Raw genomic sequence first — 5,620 nt, 5'->3', positions numbered from 1 at the left:
ATAAAAGGAGGTTCGTTTTTTTTGTCCTCAAATTGTACATGGTGGACATGTACTTTTAATTAAACCGATAGGCTACATAACGATGGTGTTTTGTGTGATGCCATATTGTTACCAACAGTGTGACATCCCATTGGGAACAATTTTTTAATGAATCATCGTATTTGATTTCTTAGTTAATGTAAAAAGAAAAAGAATTCTTTATAATATGCACGTGTTTAACCTTTGCGAAAAAGGCTATTACATTAAGGAGAAAAACATAATAAAATAATATAATAATAAAATACGTAATTCGCTTATAAAGACCTTTGGATGTCAATATACAATTTAATATGGCCTATTAAAGGCAATATGAATAAGGTTACATTAAATTTGCACTTGGCCGTTAAAAGAATTGTAGAAAAACAGAGGCATACACTTTAATAATATTGTGTGTAAAATGATGAGAACATGATATATAAGAAGGGAACGTTTTAAATCTGTGATTTTCACTTGCTGTTCTTGGGTTATTATATGAATAAGAATGGATAGGAGAAATGAAAGGGTGGGTTATGGTAAAGTAGTAATGTCTTTTTAGCTGTTTCATACAATTGAGGAGGCTTGAAGTTTTAGGTAGGAATCATATATACTAATCGGTTTTTTGGTATACTTTGTTAATTCATAATGAATTTTTTCTGAGCCATTTTTTAGAGACTAGTGTCTACCAACTGATTCTTACGAATCTACAGAGTATATGGCGAATTCTTTCATTTTCTCACAAGAATACTAATTTTGTTGACTGTTTACGATATTTTTCAGAGTTACGTTTTTTTTTCCAAGAAAATCATAGATTAAGTTAAAATATAAGTTAAGGATAGTATATAAGTAATGCACAAGGTGTACAAATTTCTAGAAAAATGTGATATTACGGAATTTACACTTATATATAAAATATTTTCTAATTAGAAGCAAATTTGTCAATAAAATAATATTTTTCAAATAACGAAACCTGCTAAGGCAGACAATAGTGGAATCGACAGCGCAAACCAGGTGATTATAGAATGTATGAATAATTAATGTATAGACATAGTTTAGAAAAAACCTCTAAAAATTGCTTCTGAGAAGAGAGTATACATACGTAGGAATTACTTTTCCACTTGTTGTACATTCGGTACGCTAATGAGTGCCTTTTTTTCTATAAGAGTAATTCTTCCTTTGTACGCGTTTGTAAACAATTAAAGTGTTCATGCGCTTATTCCTGGCAAAGGAATTCTGCCCATTCATTCAGAACTTGTGTCTAACATTATCCGATATGCTTAATTTATCGTGAGATAATTATGTGTATGTATATATATTTTTTTGTTGACCGATCCAAGTATTGTACTGTTTCGTTTTTACACTGGTCTCCTTGCTTATCATTTTTTCCAATTTTCCTTATGTCTAAGTTATATTGTGTTTTCCGCCAATTTTGTTCATTTACTTTTCTGTCGGTATGTGCTTCATACAAGGGCTTTCTTTCATTATAGCAAATGTCCTGTTATTTTTTCTTTTTTTTTTTTTTTATCTAAATAATTCTTTCATGTGTGAACAGTCAAGAAGATTCATTTTTGTAAGTGGGAGTTAATATCGATAAAAATGTTCTGCGTCGGCATTTAAATGCACTTCAAAACTTATAGTGCTATATTATACCTCTTGTTAATAGGATCCTTCATTAGAAACTTTCGCTTCTACAATTTTCATTACGATGATTTTTCCCATATAACATCAATAAAGTCTATTTACTTTTCGATTTAGGGGGTTTTGCTCTCTAAGATCGGCTGTTTTCTATTCCTTTTATGGTATTTTCCCGTTTGTTATTCAATGGATCGGGGGAATAGTATTTCAAGGATATTCAATTCTACATCCATACGTTATGTGTCATTTCTGCCTCGTTCATGGCCCTTATTTTTTCAATTTCTTCATCAGTTTTTCCTCTTTGCAATTTTTCTTCTTCAAGTATATCTCTTGGATTCTAAAACGATTAGCAATGAAAGAAAATAGGATTAACAAGAACGGTTTGCATGTGCATATACATATTTATTTCTTTCTAATAAATTACTAACTGGTGAACACGAGTGTACAACGTTTATGCATCTTTATGTTTGTATATATTTTGTGTATAATTTTCATATTACCAAATAGGAGCTCTCAAAATAATGATTTGCCAGGAGCATGGAAAATACAACCAAACATAAGGTTAAGGTAAGAGTGAAGGTATTAACTTTTGAAAATATGGTACACCCACAAGTACCACGCTTTGGAACTAAACTTCTCAAAAATTGACCTAGCGGACTTCCAAGAAATTCGTCTATTAGATGCATTTTTTATATTTATGAATATGATTTAAAAAAAGGAAAAATAATAATAACAAATAAGAGGTATTAATTAGATGTAAAGGAAATGGCAAATCTGTGCTAAAATTTTGTTACATTAATAGGAGCAATGTATATTTTATAATTTTCTATATGGAGAAAATAAATGAACAAATTAAAGATCAGGTAAAAAAAATAAAGAACAATCATGTAATGAAGAATAATTTGAAAATAAAATATTATTTTTTTATAGCTATTAAAAATATTGCAGTAATCTTACAAAATTCAATTAAAAAAATAACATAAAGAAAAAAAGATACAAAGAAGAAACGCTTATAAAATGAAGATTTCTACGAATTTTTATTTTGTGAGACTTTTTTATTTAAAACCACGTTATCATTATGCAAATTATATTAAATAAATATCATAATCAGTGCAACATATTTTTTCTATATAAAATTATTCGTAATAATATTGCAATTTTGCATGCATATAAAAAGAGAGAAATTTACAATATGTTTCTATTATAAAATTTTTCCTTTTCTCCATTTGTTTTAAAATTAATTCTCTTTTTTTCTTAAGGAAAGACTAATTATAAAAATAACTCAGGAAAGAAGCACCGAGGGTAAAACAATAATTCGACCGAGTAGTATAAGAAACATATCAATTCTTGTAAAATAACTTTTCGTAATTGTAAAAATGGATATTTAATTTTTATTGCTTCATTGCGCAGATATTCTTAATTTATTTTAGGGAAAGAGGAGGGCAACTTTTTCTGGACAAACAGTGTGGAGAATATTTGGTTATAACGGGGCAGTCGCATCATTTTTCCAACAAAGAGTCATCATTGTTTTATAAATTTGTTAGAATGGTTTAAACCTTTCTACAATTGTATGTATATACATATGTATGTATATATATATAGAACTGATTACGTTGCGTCATCATAAAAATGCATTTAAGTCCATGAGGAATAATGACGAAAGATGAAAAATATAGAAAGAAAAAATGCTAGTTAGCTCACGGGCGGAAACGAAATTTTTTATAAACCCTTTTTATAATAAACTTCTTCGTCAACTTTCCCTTATTTTATCTTATTTTAATTTGTCCTGAAGACACTTCGCTTGTGTTAGGCTATAGACGTGCGCGCTCTTATAAAGTTGGCGTTATTAAATACTGTATGTCTGTTCAATTCATTTATTTTGACTTCTTCGTAGTAATCGCATTATTCCTTAAAGAAGAAGTAACAAAATGGGGCATGACCCAATGTATACGTGGACTGTATGCTGAGTTGTGCTCCAGTGACGAATAAGAAGAATATACTTATAAAAAAAAGGAATTCCTGTTGTGTTGAAGTTATAATGATAAATCATCAATGCAGAAGTTAAATCCGCTACTTTAATGTTATTAATAGGTAATACTTTGTGCAGTAAATCAGGCGTCTTCAGGCTTCTAATAATGTAATGTCGAATAACTTTAAATAAATGAACCATTCTCCTGTTGGCAACCGTTAACTTGTAGCATTTTTTTAAAAGTAAAAAATTAAATTCTGTATGAAGTACAATGAGTATTTGATCACTCGAAATTGTCTTTATAATGACTATTTGATGCATGAACAATGTTTAAAAGGGCGCTCAAAGAAATTAACAAGCGCATCCGATTGTATTGTGATGGATGTATAGTTTGTATTTAACAAGTAGTACACATATATATATACCTATACACGTTAGATCAATACAGCATAAGTGCATTCGAATGTAAAGCGCAGATACTAGAGGGTTGTTATGAAAACAGACGTCCATTTAAGGTGCACACATAATGATGATTGTATGGTGGGTATATTTTTAATAGCTGCAAGATGTTGATGCTGTGCTAGCATTACATTGTCCATGTAGAATTATGAGTACGGTACTCTGCACATTTCAACGCGTCCCATTTGTGTTCTCCTTCGTTTAAATCCGATAACAGTTATTTATAATCGTCCTTAAACAGGAATGAACTTATAATTAAAAAAAAAATAGGCAATCATATCTGCCTGTAATATCTGGAAAAATATGAACGCACCGTGTGCTTCCGTAGTAATTCTGTTGAAGAGTGAACAAAGGAACAATAAAATTCATCTTAAAATGAATAGTAAAATGGAATGGAAAAAATAGAATCTCATGAATTGTAATATAGAAAAATAGGCATATAGCGTTACTACGCAAAAAGTGTATTGGTTGGGCCTCTTAAAAATTTAAGCATAGCTTATGCACCTGAATACGCGAATAAAGCTTAAAACTTTGCTTCATCGACTATATGTGTTATGTTAAAGTTTACTTCAAAGTGTTAAATCCAAATTGTAACAATAAGAAAAACCGTTTAACTACCTCATTACACATTTAGTTTTACGAAACTTCGATAAAATCAAGCGTCTTGTTAAAGCAAAAAGAGGGTTATGAGCGCGAAGTTAGCGTGCACCACGCATCCGTTAAAGGGTATTCCAACATTATTCAGAAAAAAATAATTCCTATTTGTTTTTAATACTGGGAAGTGCAAAGGAAAGTTACGATTAAGTAACATTTTTGCTATTTTTATTATTATTATTACTATTATTCGTACTATTACTATTACTGTTACTATTACTATTATTATCATTATTACTCTTACTACTATTATTATTATTACTACTGCAACTTCTGTTATTATTGTTATTATTGTTATTGTTGTTATTATTGTTATTGTTGTTATGATTGTTATTGTTGTTATTATTACTATTATTATTATCTCTATTTAATGAAATAAAAGGCATAAATTTCATAGGAAAGTATTTCTGGAAAAGGCGAGAATAATTACTTTCTTAGAAACACCGAATCCAAGGCCATTTCGAGATTTTTGTGGCGACTCTAATTCTGTTCAAATAAATAGATTAATGCATAGCTTCTTTGCAGTTTAAAATGATGTTATCGTTTAATGTGATAAATATGTTTATGTAAAACTATATAAATTTTTAACCTAAGTACCATATTTTGTGCAAATGGAACGCAGTGCAGCATAAGAAGTGTATGTTACGTGAGGCGATGCATATATAGATAGCACCGTTGGGTGTCATTCCCTGTTGCTTTTTGTTTTCATTTTATGTTAAAATAAATCTGTTCTTATGGAAACCGTAAAGAAGTAATGAGACTACAGGTAGCTAGGAAGTAAGCCGTTGTTATGACGATCAAAATATTTTATGTTGACTAATTTTTAATTTAAGTTACATATATGAAGGTATCATTCATTCTTAATATTAATTTATTTCGCTATTTTAA

The sequence above is a fragment of the Plasmodium inui genome, assembly GCF_000524495.1.
Source record: "Plasmodium inui San Antonio 1 unplaced genomic scaffold supercont1.26, whole genome shotgun sequence".
In the NCBI taxonomy this organism is placed as follows: domain Eukaryota; phylum Apicomplexa; class Aconoidasida; order Haemosporida; family Plasmodiidae; genus Plasmodium; species Plasmodium inui.
This window is presented reverse-complemented; position numbering follows the sequence as displayed.